We start from the raw sequence: 18,186 nt of genomic DNA, 5'->3' as shown, positions 1-18,186 counted from the left end.
CTAACAAAATGTATAACAGGCAATGTCATAAGCATTTCAAATAATTTTCAGTATATCATCATTCGTTTAATTATATTTCTGTATATAAAGGTAAGATGAATTGGAAATATAACTAACATACTTTCAATTTGTTTAAGCAGGGATTCTGTAGGGTGGTGACTTGTATTCAAGCTGATTTTATTGTTGCTGCATTGTTAGTTATATTCAATCTTTTTGTGTGTTAATCTTTTCAGTGTAGTTTTGCTTTCCAAGAAAAAATGAACATAGACTGGTACTGGCTACACTGGTTTTCAAGCTGCTGTCTAAAAGTTACTCCACCTCTAAAAAAATATTACACAATAATAAACTTACCAACTCATTCACATCAAGTGACTCATTTTTGCTAAAGACATCTGTTCAAATTTACTAGCAATGATATTGCCTTTTGTAAAAATTGCACCAACATGTTGGAACTCACTCTCTGAAGATATTAGATTACTGTTTGATCTTAAAGGCTTCAAACGTCAGCTGAAAAAGCATCGCTAAAGAAAGCAAATGTAAAGGTAAAAGAGATTCAGGTTAAACCTGACAGGATCTTTCCCTACTCTCTTTCTCTCCTCACTTTTTTGTTTATTCACCAACATTTATACTAAGCAGATATTTATTTCTCTGCTTTGCTTGGGCAGGGGACAACGTTGTCAATGAATGTCACTGTGTTCTCAAACATCATTAGTGTATAGCTTTATGCCATATGGCATTATTTCTTGTAAAGTTTTTCTGTTTTGTATGTATTTATACAGTGTCTCTCCTAGTACCTGTATCTGATAATGTTTTGTATTTATATATTGTGTTTACTTATAATGTCTTGCATCCTTAGTCCAGGTCTAGGCTGAAAAGGGTCTTTGGACCAGTCTACCCACACAGTTGACAAATGAAAGTAAATAAATAAATGCATGCAAGCTTGATCTATATAGTCTCTGATGAAAGTGTGCAGTGACTACTTAAACCATGGTTGTTCTACTTGCCCATAATACAATGTGTAAAACTAATAACAGTAATGGTGTAATATAGTAAACTTTGCATTTTTAGTCTTTAATTAAATGATATCTTTTAAAGGACAACAATTTACAGCAGAGATATTATAATTTAAAAAAAAAAAAAATTAACTACAATAGCCCAGTTAAATTTTAGTTACCTGTTAATGAAAACATTGTAAGATGCAGTTCTGTGATGCAGAAATATGTAGAAAAATGTCAGAATACCACATTCTATCATTTTCAGGGTGAATCAATACCTGAAATGCATAAAAACATAAACATATACATAAAACATTCATCTCTGATCTGAAACATGACAAAGGTAAGAGGAGCTGCCTCAGGAAAAACACAAATGAAAATACAAATAAGTTTCTAATTTTAAAGAGTAGATGTCTGCGGTAGTGGTGCTGCGGTAGCGTTGTCGCCTTGCAGCAAGACGTTGTCCCGTTCGATTCTCAGCTAGAGCGTCTTCTCTGTGGAGGCATGCGTGAATGGGCGTGCCTTTGTTGAAGGTTGTGCATCAGGGCTGGTAACTCGGCACGTAAAAATCCACTACCAAACATTAGTGGACCGGAGTTCCGCTGTGGCGACCCCTAACCAGGATAAGCCGAAAGACACAACAGACTACCCACAAATGAACATATGTAAAAAGCAAGCTGTAACTCTCTGATTATGTTAGTATAGTATGAGATAATCAAGATATTTATAAGACTGAAAATGAGAGATCAGCCTTTCAGGAATAAAACACAACAAAGACAACACATTTCACAGCACTGTAAACCGGTTCCAATACAGAGGCAACATTTCAAAATAAAATTATTCCTCAGATATGTACAACCAACTCAAATATCCTTCTGAGCTCTTTCTGTCTCTCTGTTTCTCTCTCTCTCTCTCTCTCTCACACACATGCACATGGGTATCTACTAGGACATACCTATACATACACAGATACAGACATACACATATGCATATGCAACAATTAGTTGTTTTTAGTGTTTTCATTTTGATTGCTGTTAGGTTCAGTTAGCAATCATGAATCCAATTTCTCATATGCATGAGTTGCTTGTGAATACTGGGGTTTACCAGTTCCATGCAGGCAGTCTTCTCAGTATTTGATTAAACTGATTTTAACATCCTGTTGTCATTATTCAAATGTGTGCTACAAATGCTGATAAGCAGTTTCAGACCATGAAGTGCTTCAATAAGAATTTTAAAGTGAAAGTGGGTCTGCAAGCTGTCACTTCATTCAGGCCAGTAGCCTACATGACAGTAGGATTGTCACAGCTTGCATTCTGTCACAGTTCACAGTGGTCAGGTTTTGGAGAAATGATTGAATTTTCCTATCAAAGATCATTTGTCTAATCAGTGATTGTGTTTAATTTAATTTAATATTAAGGCATTACCAAATGGAATTTTGGGCTAGAGCCCTAGGCAGGTTTGTTGCATGCAGATATCTTGATAAGCAAAGATTTTAAAGCTAAGATTTGCATTGCTTCCCTATATATCTCATCGGGTATAAAATTGTCAAGGCTGTATCTGATCAAGCTCAACACAGCGATACTAAAATTGTCAATTGTTGTGTTTCATAGGAAGTCACTGCTGTTTGCAAGTATTCACTGGCAGTGATTAATTTTTAGAGATTTTCCTTTTCTTCATTTTAGTGCAGCCAGTAAGTTTGTATATATAAATTTGGGGAGTGTGGGGGGCCTCATAATGGGATACAAAGGGGCTTGAACCCTGAGAAACACACAAAGTTATTTTCTCATTAGGTTGAATTAGGCTCATTTGTGTGACTTGATTCTTTATGAATTGTTTTCATTTATGTTTTGTTGAGTGGGGCAGAGGACTGAGCTCAGAAAACAAATTATAGTCTCAGCCAAGGTTACAAAACCAGTAACAAATATAGTTTCAGTACAACAATGAATATATATACATACAGTTATAAGCAGATGTACAACATTTTATAAAATAGTAATAAATAGTCAGGGGCTTCAATAAAGCCTAGATGGTTGATTTTCACTGAGATGTGCACACGGCCATAGACAGTTTTAGATTCAATAAGTGCCGTGAAGAGGTGTGCACACCCATGCAAACAAGGTAAACACCACAACATGCTAATTACAGCATAAGCAGCTGAATTGCATGCTAATCAACCAATCTAACATGGTGGAGCTATTAAACAAGCTATAAAGCATCCGTGTAGACTCTGTGCTGGTTTTTCCAGCGAATTTGAAAACATTTGGAATGCAACCATGGGAAGGAGTCTACATAGACAGAAAGTTAGGGGCTGCTGCAGCTTTAATACATTTGTATGTGCTACAGACTGAAGCCAATACTGCTGCTGCTGATAATAGGTCTAAGTGGAGAAGGAGGAGAGTTTTCAGGCCCCATTGAACTTTTCACAGCCTACATGATGTGGAAATTGTAGAGTGCTACAGGGCAGACAGGGACACACTACAGGAACTCTGCAACCTCTGCTGTCCTCAACTCAGAGCCAGAGCCAATTGAGGGGAACTCATCACATTAGAGACAAAGGTATGTGCAGCCCCTAGAATCGTAGCTATAGGTACCTTTCAGAGACCAACAGGGGACATGCTTTGGGTGTCACAGGTATCAGCATCCAGAATCCGCCACCAATTTCTGAATGCTATGCTCCAACATGCTAGTAACCACATATATTTTCCCTGTAGTTCTGAGAAGAGGGCCAGAAATATGCAGGAGTTCTACCACAAAGCAAACTACCCAAAAGTACTAGGTCCGATAGATTGCACACATATAGAAATGAAGGCATCACCCAGGGAACAGGGTAGGGTCTACATAAACAGAACGGGCTACCACTGTATTAACTGCCAAGTCATGTTAATGCCAAGGGAATCCTCTTGAATGTGTGTGCTGGCAACCCTGGCAGTTATCACAACTCACATATCAGGCACACCTCCCAACTGTACCAGATGTTTGCTAGGGGGATATCTCCCAGGGTCATCTACTGGGGGACACAGGCTATACACTGGAACTGTGGCTGATGACACCCATCAGAAATGCACACACATCCACGGAAGAATGTCATAATGAGGCTCACGCTCAAACCAGAAATATCATAGTGCATGTGTTTGGGATCCTGAAGTCGAAGTTCCAGTGCCTAGATACATCTGGAGGGAGCCCTGTAGTACAATCCACGGACATGTACTGAAATATTCAAGGTATGTGCCAGACTACACAATATCCTCCTGAGAAAACAACTTCTGCAGAATTGCAAGGGGAAGGAGCACACATCCCAGCACTAATGCCAAGGTCACCACAGCCACACACAGATGAGGAGTCAGAGGGGGAACCACCAGCTGCTGTGGGTGTAGGCAGATGTAGGTGTGCTCAATATGCCCTCACATTGGCTAAGAAACAACATATAGCATACTCACTCACCACCTAAGGGCCTAAAACCTTCCTCCTATGCACATACATATACTAACTTTGATTCCAGACAACTCACACAACCGTTACCACCCCGTGTATTGGGTGTGTACTGCTTACATCAGACAGAGTCAGCCCTAAACTAAAACTGTGACAACTGCTCCATTTACAAGGTAAGTTCTGAACCTGGACTGTATTATTTAATAATATGAGTGTGTAGCATATCCTTGTATTTCATTAGTTGGTACAGTAAGCAAATAAAAGGTGGGAGATTTGTACAGAAATGACCTTAACATTTGACAGCAGAGACGTGTTTGACGTATATGTGTCCATTACTAAGTTCTAGGCCTCAGGCATCAAAGATTCACACAGTCATACCTCTCAAACATATTCATGATCAATGCATGTGACAGCAAAGATTTATTTGACTTATATGTGTCCATTACTAAGCAGTAGGTCTAAGGTATCAAAGATTCACACAGTCATACCTCTCAAAAGTACTAATGATCACTGCATGGCCTCAGGTTAGCACCACACGTTTGCAATGGAAAATCATTAAAAAGAGAAGTTAGAAAGTAATGATACACATTGCAGTTTCCAACTTCACAACCCTCACAAGATCATTCACTATGAAGTCGGGAAAATTTTATGCTATCAACTGTCTAACTTTCCAATGCCAATATAAGTGAAAGGTACAATTACCACTTCAACACCACAAATGAAGACATGCTAAGCACTAAGTTAGCTACATACCCCAAGCATCAGACACAAAGGTTATGTATCCCTGAATCCAAAAATTAGGAAACATGGATATGGCACAGTTATCATCACTTGCACTGAGTGTTGTGTGGGTGGGGGGAGGGCAGAAAGCTTAGGCTGACACAAAATGTTGGTGAGTGTGTGTGTGTGTGTGTGTGTGTGTGTGTGTGTGTGTGTGTGTGTGTGTGTGTGTGTGTGTGTGTGTAAGAAAAAGAAGCAGGCAGACATTTGGATAAACCAACAAATGGCCAGTGAGACAAAATGAGTTACTGTTGTGTGTTTATCTGTAGGAGTCCTCCAGGTGAAATTGGTCTGCATGAGTACAGCCAAGCTCTGTAAGGGCTCTGCATCTTGGTATGTCAGACAGGTGTGAGATGTGCATGGTTGAAGTGGCAGTTCATTATTGTCATCTCTGACAATGAGAGCTGGCTCTGCCAGGGGTTGCACTGGCACATCCATGCCCACAGTCAGATGCACTGCTGCTACATGAATGTGACTGATGTCTGCTGGATGAGTTCCCTTCACAGGGACACCCAGGACCATGACCCCATGGCCTGTCATGTCTGGATGTGGACAGCAAACTCACTGATGGAACAGTGGAAGTACTTCCACTATGGGAGTGTGATTAGGCATGGCCACGTTGGCTAACAGCAGATGATGTGGCTGAACTACACCCAAGAGGATACCAGTCCCCTCCCAGAAGATGTTCCATCACAGACACCGCCCATTCTAATGTGTCATTCACCTGATCCATTGAATTGGCAAAATGGTGGGGGCAGTCATGTATGTCAGCCTGTGCCACCTCTACAACCCTGAGCATTTGTCTGGAGAACCTATGGGAATGTGCATGCGCCTCCACAATGGCCCTAAACATACTATGAGTGGCACAGGAAGAGACACCTGCACCAGGTGGAAGAGGGACAGCAGGCCCCCTTTGAGCACCCCTATCAGCGCTCCTGTGTAGTACCTTGCCCAAACTTTGGCTACAGCCAGAGGTAACAGACACTGAAGCCACAGTAACCACACTTCCCTGATCAATGGGCTCGCCCACCACCTGTCCAATATCTGAGGGCTCACTGGAATGGGTAGGCATAGGTCTACTTGCTGTGTCTGATGGAATTTCAGGGGATGGCTGTTTGTCAACCACAGTGTTAGATTCAACCTCTGCACCCCCTGGCTGTGCCACAGTCTGGCCACCATCATCATTATAGTCTGTTGATACACTGACATCAGGTTGCAAAGGGCTCACATTTTCACTGCCATGATGATCACCTAAGATAAGAAGCAAGAAACACAGGACAAAATTAATACCTACACTACTGTAGTCCAATATAAGCTAACAAACTAACAGTGGTGCCACTATACAGACAGTACAGCAATACACACAGCAACCTGACATCAACAGCACACTCTAAAATATTTATTTCAGTTGCTCAATAGTACTGACATAAAAATATTTGGCTTACCATTTGCAGATGAGACTTTCCTCTGCAATCTTGATGGTCCCAGAAGTTAAGCAAGAGGTAAGGCAACATCATCGCAATTAAAAGTAACACAGGTAGTAATACTTTTACCCCTTTACATATCTATTAAGTAATTTTCAACAATAATGTGGCTGCCATCCCAAACCTAAGCTAATAACTGAAGCAATCTTTAATCCCCCCACAAAAATACATGTGACAGAGAAGTAATGTATTGATTTCAATTGTTTTACTATACAACAGTATTCAATTGTTGAGATACCAAAGCTTACATGGAAGCTCCTCCCGGGACATACTTGCTGTCTCTGACACTGTTGCTCCCACATGCAGGGCATGCTGTACTGCACTCTCCTGTGAGCTGTCTGGATCCCTGACATTGGCCAGGAACTCTTCATTGGGTGCTAGTGGTTATTCCCTAGCAGGCCCTCCCCTGGTACCCATCTGGTCATGCCCCACTACAGCTGCTCTCCTCCATACAGATGTGATCATGTCAGTGGCCCTGTGGTGCACCTGCTCATATGTCCTGCCATGGCCACTTATGGCATTCAGATCAGCAACTATCTGTTGCCATATTTTCATCCTACCTGCCATATCTCCTCATCCCCTTTCCAGCAGAAAAGCACCATGTTGCCTAAAGGCATCCACTATGATCTGCTTCTCATCATCAGTGAAGGGGGGGTTCCGAGGATTGACACACTGTAGTGACATACTCCTAGGTGTCCTTAAAGACACCAGAAAGATAATACACATAATTATCACATAAGTACTGAATAATTGATTCCAGATGAAACAGAAAAAGTAGCCACTCAGTATTAACCCCATGTAGAAACATTCATCAGTCTACAGATGTGAAATACAGGCAACAGGCAGGATGCAAAACAAGGTCAGTAAGAAGAGCAACATATCCTTGTTTGTGCCATAATAGAAACTCACATTTGCCTCCCACAAAAGAACAGTCTATCCTTGCTTGTGCCATAACAGTAACATATCTTTGCCCCCCCCGCCCAAAAGAACATAAAATGACACATTTTGCTAACAAACCATCTTTGAAATGCTAAAAGTGCTATCAAAGAAACTGTCCTTGAAACATTTGTACATATGTATCACACAGCATTCCATTTTCATCTATCAGCAATCATATATACCTCTGAAATAGTTTGGTAAACATGGCCATGCCATCACTGTACTTCTAACTAACTAATGCATACAGATAAAATTGTAAAAGCCTTTGCTTCAGACCTTTTTCTTAAATACATTCTAGCATATTCAATATGTAGCTGACCAAATGAAAGCATACCTTCTGAAGTACTCTTCTATACAGATATATCCTGAAGAAATAGCATTATGTGCAGTCTTCCCAACATAAATAAGTTTCCTTACCATCAGTTTGTCTAGCTACATGGTTGCCTTTTTACATGGTGTAGATTCAGGTATGTTAACACGGTGAAGATGCAAATGAGGTGTGACTTCATTAGAACTGCTGAATCCCCAAAAACTGGATCTGTGTAGGAGATGTAAACATAGTGCAGGCACTCCCTCAGTGTTTGTTTTTAATGGATTGCAATTGTGAATGATTAGTGGTTAGAAGAAGGAAAACACAACAGCACAGCATGCTGCCTTACTTCCACTGGATGAGTCAGGTTAGATCTACAAAGTGGTTGATGTAAGGTTGGAAATGTAGATAAGCAGCACACATGTTACAGGTTGTGTTCCTTAACATCCAACCAGCCCATCATTTTTTAGCAACTGCACATGATATTATTTCCATTTAATAGCCTCACATATTGTAAGGCCGATGATATAGAATGGCATACACACTGCATGTCTCAGATTACTGCTCAAATAAATGAATAATGGTCAACAAACATAGAAATATAAGACAGAGCTGCATATTTGCAAGCAATAATCATGACAGCTTGTATGATCACTAGATGCACTACATCCAAAACTAATTCATGTACAAATAACATTTGTATGGTTTGATATCACTGTAGATGCTTCTGCTGCTGGTTGTGTGTATATTGAATTAAGTTCTTTCCTGCAAAGCTGTTTGTGTGGCAAAGAGAGATAAGGCACCAGTCCTGTGTTTGAAGGTGCATTGGAGTGAGAGTTCAAATCTAGACTTATGTAGAAATATCTCATGTGTACTTACATTTTCTAGTGTGTATGTCATAGGTTTTTCCTCATTTCAACTACCTCTCCTTTTTCTTTCTTTTTTTTCTTTTTTTATTGGCCAGTGCTTGCATAATGTTCCATTTAGCTCAAACACAGAGATGAAGGAAAAATGAATGTCAAATATGGCTATGTTTATCTGGCTTGCACGAAGAGTGGTAATGTGCAAACTGGACAACTAGCCCACCCAGAAAGCAGACAGGACCCAGACAGCCAAAAATAGAAACTGTATGCATTCAGGTAATACTATTGGGCATCATGCAAACATGCTAAGCAATGTCGTGCTGCAGTTAACAGCAAGACCATAAGACTGATTAGTAAAATAGGGAATGTCATGTAACTAGTCATATGGCAGCAAATGTAAGTGTAAGGCTAAAGTACAGATGGTCCTGGGCTCTAGTACAAGGTGTGCAACCTTTGTTTTATTGTTGTCACATTGCAGTTTATGGCAATGAACTGCAACATAGAGAAGTGTTTTTTTCAACCTTCTTGTGGAAACAGGGGTAAGTGTAGGACTGCCATACACATGGTCCTGGGTTCGACTACATCATATTCCATACACTTTTTTGCTGTTGTTCCACTTCCCATTGTAGTCCCTTTCACTTATAACACTTGACATAATGAATCTGATATAAATTATATGTATGAGGACTGAGACACTATTATTGTGTCAGTTATTTCTGTATATATCTATGTATTATCACATGTATTATCAGATGTATGACTGTGGGTATACTGTGTACTATATTCCTGTAAGTATATTTCTGCTATCTGGACAGGCATGGCCTTCACATTTGCTTAACACACATATACAAGTGCCTGTACATCCTTGAAATTGCAACTGCAATTATGTAATGTCTCACTGCTTGGCACTGTTGTGCTCCATATACCATTGCACAAATGCAGTGCTTAGAGGTGCACACTGTGGAACACCATGTTTGCACTATGGTATGCGGAACACAACAGTTTCAGTGTATGCACTCCCAGTGAATGAGATAACTGGAAATGTTGGGAAAACATCACTGTCCATTGCTCTTGATCCATGGTAGACATGGCAGGCATTTGTGGAGAAGTTGCCAGGTTTATGGACAGAGATGGGGTACCCAGGAGCCCAAGATTTTTATTGAACTCCTAGCTAAGAACCACAGTGACAGGCTTCTACAGGGGGCTATTATGGCTCCCAGTATAAATCAGAAGCTTAGGATAGGTTAGCCCAGGCTGCATCAAGTTCCACCAGCCTCCTGAATACTTGTGACCAATGTAGGCCTCATTTCAATGACCTATGGCATGGAGGAAGATGAATACCCTTGATGCTTGGATCAAGGAATTTAGTACTGCAGACATCCCACACCTGTGTAAGTATCATCTACAGAGAGTACTTGTAAGACTTAAAAGCTGAATATAGGCAAGACTGGTATTCCTAAGGGTATTCTGTTCTGTTTTTTCCACAACTGCCAGGGACTGGGAGGTCAATGTTTGAAACCATGAGGCTAGATTGGAGACGATGAGGGAAGTACATGGTATATATGCAGCAGAAGAGTAGTGTTGTTATAGCATTAAAAGTTAAAGATAGCTTTTTTGGTATTTTATAGAGTTGTATGAAATTGAGCATGCATATCTCAACAATGAAAGCAAGTATGCATGCCTTAGTCTGTAGCAAAAACTAAGATTACAATATTAGACTTTAGTCAGAGGTTGTGAGTTCAAATACCACACTTCCCAACTATACAATACTGCTAATTCTTCAATTATATTTAAATTAAATTAAAACATCAATACCAGTGGCACAAATGGCCTGCTGTAAACTGTAATCTATATAACTGGAACACATATATGTGCAATATATGCACATGTCAAGGAGTATTTGCTGCAATCTGTAGTATAGTGTGCATCATTTAGGACCTGGTAGTCTTAACAGTTATCTGTTAGGAGGTAGTAGTCTTAAAAGTAAAAGTTAAGATAATAGAGTCAAATAATTGTATTAATGCACTGCATGTCACATATGAAGGTATTAATCTTATCTATTTTCTTTTCTCTCTCCCCAACCCTTATCTCTTTTTTCATTTTATTTTATTTTTTATTTATCTTTTTAATTTTATTATATGTTGTCAAAATGTGTCTATATCATCCATGTGTATCACATCACTAAATGCTCCACAGCACAGTGGGATAGGCCTGCACAACAGGATCCACCTGACCCCCCCCCTCCAATGGCTCCAGCATTGTTTCCCAGCACATTGGGAAGCCAACCTGGCAGCACCACCTCTGCTGCCCCTCCACTACCTGCCCCCACAGGTAGTCCTGCCCTGAAGGCAGGTCCAGTGGTTCTCTCTGAGAGTAATGGCTGAGGTGGTTCTTTTATCACCTGCACTGAGTTTCCAGGAATGGTGCATAGGGTTGTGCACTGCACTGTTGTTGCATACCTATACTGACTGGAGAGGCTGCTCTCCTTCATTTTACATAGTGCCAGGAGAAGGCGATGTCCAGAACTCCAGCCAGTGGCGGAGTGAGGTGACAGTGATGATAGTCCAGTTGGTGAGGACTCAATTCTCACTTTCACCCAGCTTGTTGACCATGGGTTCAGGATGTCCCCAACCTCACTCCAGTCATGATGTCTCATCACCATCTCTGTCCCTTGTCTTGTTTGTCTTGTCTGTCTGCAATTGCTTCCTCATCTACCCAACTTACTTGACCCAGACATTCCTACAATCCTTCCCCAGCATTACTCACACTGTTAAAAAAAAAAAAAACAGGGACCTGTCCCACAAAAAAAAAAAAAAATCATCACATACATAGCTCTCCATTTTACACATATTTCTTCTTGACACAATTGATTCAGTGCAATTGGCTATACAACATTACTGTGTCGTGATCACCCATCTCTCTGGGAGGTGACAGTCCAAATTCAGAAAATAGTTTCCCCATATGATCACTTTACACTGTTAAAGAAATGGATAGCTATGGTTCTTAAATATCTCCCTCCTGCACATTCCTGCCATGCTTTCCTTTTGTTCCTCTCTTGTTTGCTCCCCATTTAACTATTGTCCTATCAACCTATTTCACCTCTTTAAGCCAATTTTTTGTGAAAGTGCACATTGCTCACCAACACACAGCAATGGTAAATGGCAGCAGTGTATTTACATGTATTTAATAGTATTAGATACAGCAGCAATGTATTTAAATGTATTTTAAAAGTATTAAATGCACCTGTATTTGAATCCAGTACCATCTGACCCCAACAAGGAATGTATCAAAGTATTAACACGTGCTGCCACAGAGTCAGTTAAGCAGCAGGTGTATTTCATAGACTCAATACTGTCAGACTTTAGCAATGCAATTCATGTTTGTACACTACTTAGGTATGCACAAATATGTGTATCTCAAATGGGTATGCAGTTTAGTAACCATCATGCAAACCCACTGCTTGCCACACTATGGGAATGTACATATTATGCTGTGTTTCTGCTGTTTACTGTCCATTCCCATTGTAGGACATGAAATTCCATGCATAAACATTACCACTGAAGGCCCTATCTAACAATATCTCACATATTTACAATACATCTATCTGTTCCCACCACCCACCCCCCAAGCTCTGCAATCCTGGTGTCTTAATACTTTTTCCACACACATATATCAACCGCAGTACATAATGTAATATCAGATGTTGTGTGCTATACAATACACATCAATCTGGTAACATGCAGAACTATAACTATTGACCCATATGCCTAAAAACACTTATCTGAAAGGCTAGGGAAGGAATCAGCATTTACCATATCTACAGGGACATAGGTGACTTTCAACACACCTGACCCTACCCATTTTGTTTTTGTCAAGAATAGATCTTGCTTATTGAATCTTGTGGACTTCTTGGATACTGACCCCACAGACCTGGATGAGGGATAACGGGACATACCACCTATGTTAACTTATCCAAGGCCTTTAACACTATCCCCCTTCATGTGTCATAGTGAAGATCTCCCATGTGGGAATTAAGCCATACATTAGTATAGGGATAGGCAACTGGGTCACTGACATAATTCAGACTCTCATTGCTGGAGACTGCACCTCCACCAGTAGCCAGTTACCATTAGAATACCCCAAGGATCTGTGCTGGGCCCTCAACTATTTGCAAACTGCTTCTCTGAAGCACAAGCAATGGTAGATGGCCTTTGGTTTACCAAGTTTGCAGATGCCTGGTAACTGGATGCACTAATAGAGAGTCCCCTGATGACAGTAACATATATGGAAGGGGCTGCCACACACAAATGATTGGTGCTAAACTTACAGACTGAACCTTAAAACATACAATGGCTCATTGTCCCCTTTCCCAATGAAGTACCCCTGCTAAGTTTGATATACATACCACTCCTCTAAGCTCAAGCACAGTGTTGTGAGACTTGGGAACACATGTTGATAGCAATCTACACATTCATCACTATGTGTCCATAGTGGTGACACACACATTCTGCATTGCACACATCATACATATGGACATCATATCCAAGCCCAGGGTGGTCATACCTCTGCTGTAATCTATCCTTGTCAGACCACTAATTGAGTACAATGCTCCCTCCTGTTTGTACGTCAGCAGACACCTGCAGTAATTAGAGAAAACACAGAGTTGTGCCTGGGAGACTCTAAGGCCTCCAAACATGATATACATGGAAAGACTGAAAAAACTGTCAGTGTGCTCAGTATCATGCAGGATGCTGAGAGGTGGCTTATGCCTGCCCTACAGAGCAGTCTACAACCCTGCCCTACTACAAATGCTGCACATCTGCAAATCAAATAGGACAAGAATAACTTCATCCACTGATTTCAACCTAGCCTGTGACATAAACAGAACATGCTGGGGAGACAGATATATCACTCAATGACTCACACTCCTCAATAATAGGTTTCCACTGCATGTAAATCAGTGCTTCTCAATGACCCTGTTCAAGTGCAACCTTGACTACTGATTAGGTGATTGTAAAGTCACCTCTGGAGTGGCTCCTATGTCCCTCATGGACAGGACCACTTGGTGCTGCTTACAAAATTGCTCTGCTAACAGCAGCCATCCAACTATGCCCAATAAGGGTACTTGTGTTTTTACAGAGCTAGGCTTCTAAACACAGTAGGTCCATTAGGCTAGTAGCCTCCTATGTACATATGAACTTATGAGCCTATGCAGGTCTCCCAACATTTTGTTCCCACATGGCCTGCTAATGTCATCTACTATAAGTTTATCAGCGATCTTGTAAAAGTTAATCTTTTGCCATGGTGCTTGCATATTGTACTGTGTTTTGTAGTTTGTGTACTTAGATAGGAGTTCTGTTCTCACTGCAGTCACGTGTGTGTGTGTGTGTGTGTGTGTGTGTGTGTGTGTGTGTGTGTGTGTGTGTGTGTGTGTGTGTGTGTCTGCGTGTGTGTGCATGTGTGTGTGTGTGTGTTTCAGTGTCTAGCCAGAAGAGCAGAAGTGTGTACCCTACAGTTACTGCTCCAATTACATGGACTGACAGTATTTTGATGCTTGTACATGCCTACACTTCTATTTCATGCAGGCCTCCCAACATCTTCTCTCCAACATGCACTGCTGATGTCATCCACTCTAAGTTGGCCTGCAGCCTGGTAAAGGTCAGACTTGTGCCATGACACTTGCATAAAGTTCTAAGTTCTGTAGTTTATGTACTTAGGTAGGGGTTCTGTTCTCAATGAGGTCAAGTGTGTGTGTGTGTGTGTGTGTGTGTGTGTGTGTGTGTGTGTGTGTGTGTGTGTGTGTGTGTGTGTGTGTGTGTGTGTGTGTGTCTGCATCTAGCCAGAAGAGCAGAAGTATGTATCCTGCAGTTATTGCTCCATTCCCAGGAATCAACAGTATTTTGATACTTGCACATGCCTACAGATCCATTTCATGATGACCTCCTAAATTGTTTGCTCTATCATGCACTGTTGATGCCATCCATTATAAGTTGGCCTGTAGACATATAAAAGTCAGACTTGTGCTGTGGTACTTGTGTAAAGTACTGAGTTCTGTAGTCTGTGCCCTTAGATAGGTAGGGGTTCTGTTCTCACTGCAGTCAACTATGCATGTCTGTCAGAAGTGTGTATCCCACAGTTACTGCTCCAATACCAAGGATTAACAGTATTTTAATTCTTGCAGATGCCTACACATCCATTTCATGCAGCCCACCCAATATCTTGTCCCCCACATGGCCTGCTGATGTCATCTACTATAAGTTCATCTGCAGTCTTGTTCAAGTTAGACTTGTGCTGTGGTGCTTGCATAAAGTACTGTGTTTATTCTCACTACAGCCTAGTGTGTGTGTGTGTGTGTGTGTGTGTGTGTGTGTGTGTGTGTGTGTGTGTGTGTGTGTGTGTGTGTGTGGTGTGTGTGTGTGTGTGTGTGTGTGTGTGTGTGTGTGTGTGTGTGTGTGTGTGTGTGTGTGTGTGTGTGTGTGTGTGTGTGTGTGTGAGCTGTTGCTTAACATTACAGACAGCATTTTACACTGGCATGTGGGGCACTGTTATATATTCCTCAATAGACTCTGCTGATGTCATCAGCTATAATGTGTTGTCTGAGACATTCTAAGTTGGACTTGGGCTGTGGTGCTTGTGTAAAGTATTGTTTTCTGTAGTCTGTGTACTTAAGTAGGGGTTCTATTCTCACTACAGTTGTGTGTGTGTGTGTGTGTGTGTGTGTGTGTGTGTGTGTGTGTGTGTGTGTGTGTGTGTGTGTGTGTGTGTGTGTGTGTGTGTGAGAGAGAGAGAGAGAGAGAGCTGTTGCTTGACATTGCAGAGAGCATTTCATACCAGCATGTGAGAGACTGTTATATTCTCAACAGACACTGCTGATGTCATCAGCTATATCAGATTTTTGGATATGCAGTACTCCCACCAGGGCAGTGTTAGAGACTGGCTTGAAGGCCAGGCAGAAGCCACCTCATCCTATACAATAGAGATTACAAGGACATGGCTTTTAATGTATCCACATACATCATGGTATGGTTTGTAGGCCCTGTGTTATCTTGCTGAGAAAACCATGTGGTCTCTCCAGCTGCTACATGTGTCTGGTGAGGTATATGAAAAAGAGAGCATTATACTCTAATACTGTTGTGATGAGGTTTAACTACAGTGCAGTCATACGATCCTAAGAAACCAATATGATGGTGTGACTTATGATGTGCACAACATAGGCTTTCAATACCAGTGTGGACACTTGGTGGTCAAAGTTCAGAGTGCTATCTACATATCTTCCTAGTGCTTGCATCACTGGGTTTCTGCATAGCAGGACTTTGTCAATGCTGTAATTAACATGGAATTCCACTTTTCAGACAGCATTACAAACACACATTTCTGCTTTTATCTGCAGATTGTGTGTCTTTTTCACCATTCAGCTGTGTGTGTTAGCTCCTTCTATACTATGTTATCACCACTGGTGGACTCAATGATGGCATGCATGATGACAGCAGTATCATCTTGTGTAACTTGACCAGATCATGGCATTTGGCACAAAGCCACACTGAGGTATTCAATCAATACTGTTATATGTGGCCTTAAACAGCTATATCACCAAATAGGTAGACTAGTGTACGACATATGTAGCATCTCACTATGTTGAAATTTGTAATGTGACCTATATCTCAGGTCCAGTGATCATGTCAGTACATCAGGGGTGTCTGTTAGGCCCTTTCCTGACCATTATTTGAGTGATGGACATCACAGAAGACATGCATATGCTGTGTTCAAACAGCTGCCTGAAGGACTACAGATTGTGGCCAGTCATTTCCTCCAACTGTGATATTAGTATAATACATACCAAAAACTGCTGCCACAGCCATGACAACACCTGCATTGACAAGAAACATGGAGGGAGTTCTTGAATCAGGAAACAAACACACCACCCAAGTATAATGTGGACATCACACCCTATAATTAGACCAATAGATATGTGACCCATGTCCTGGGTAGATTGTTAAGTGATACATCCACCAGCATGTGGCCACAGTGCTGACTACTCCCTTGAAAGTGACACATGTACTGGCCATGTGAAGGACATGCACATCAGACGCCATAATACCTTCATGGTTCCCAGCCTTCATCACACCAATAACTGTGTACAAGGCACCCTTCTTCATGTATCACCCTACATATCTTCCAGTGATGTGTAACTGAAGTGTACCAGCTTTGTCAAAGTGTGCTGTCACACAGCTTATTGACCCTACCTAGGTATTCTTTCTGTGGAATATATATGACTGTCTGATGGTGTGGAACACCAATCAAGTTGTTACACAAGATGCATGTATGCTACCTGCTTGCCTTATGTGCACACTACATATATAGGTGTTTAAAAACATTAATGGCATTTATATCATTCATGATAGTGTGGATTGTGCTACATATATATATGCCATGCATACAAAGCAATTAGCCAGTATTGCCCATACTGTCACATAAAGGTATAGCAGTGTCACTCCTAACACCTCCTGCAGACATTAGAGTGCCAGGACAGTGATCATGGTTGCCCTCATAGAGTGTGGATGTGTAATAATAGTTGTTCAAGTGTGTGTGTGTGTGTGTGTGTGTGTGTGTGTGTGTGTGTGTGTGTGTGTGTGTGTGTGTGTGTGTGTGTGTGTGTGTGTATGTGTGTGTGTGCAGCCTCATCTCTTATCACTCCACATCACATATGTTATATCAGAGGCATGGGATTAGTGGTGGTATTATTCTGATATTGTCCAGGATTGTGGTTGGTTCTTGTAATGTTTTCCATGATCATTTACATGTGGCCAACTTGCTGGAGACCTCTGCTGAGAGTACACTCATATTCAGGCATATTAGTTTGCACAGCTTCACAATAAGCACCCTACTCCAATTGTATGTCAGATCCCTGATAGATATCCTCTGCATTATTCGTGAAAGGATGCTTATCTCACACAGACATTCTCTCCATTGTTAGGTCACCTTATGTGGCAGTCACAGACAACACATTTTCACTGTACACTCCATACTGTACCATATAGATATGTGTTGGTGGTGCTGCTACAACTATCTTCCACTGACATGCCCTCCTCTGCTGTACGTGACTGAGTTTCACCTGTCCTCTTCCCTTGTGTTCATTCCTATAATACATCTGTATGTCCCTATTAAAGATACAGTTCCCGTGAGTGATCATTTTACTTGGCAGTCCATATCCTGTTTCAGATCATTAACAGGACATGGCAGTCCATGTCCTGTTACAGATCATTAACACAGCTTCAGTACTGAATGTCAGAAATGGGATATCACAATACTCTACACTGTAGGTACACTGTCCAGTACTGTGTTTGGACCATATACTTCACATTCATACCTCTCAACTGTCCAGATAT

Source organism: Protopterus annectens, chromosome 10.part0 (genome assembly GCF_019279795.1).
Source record: "Protopterus annectens isolate FY-2018-M chromosome 10.part0, PAN1.0, whole genome shotgun sequence".
Classification (NCBI taxonomy): domain Eukaryota; kingdom Metazoa; phylum Chordata; order Ceratodontiformes; family Protopteridae; genus Protopterus; species Protopterus annectens.
This window is presented reverse-complemented; position numbering follows the sequence as displayed.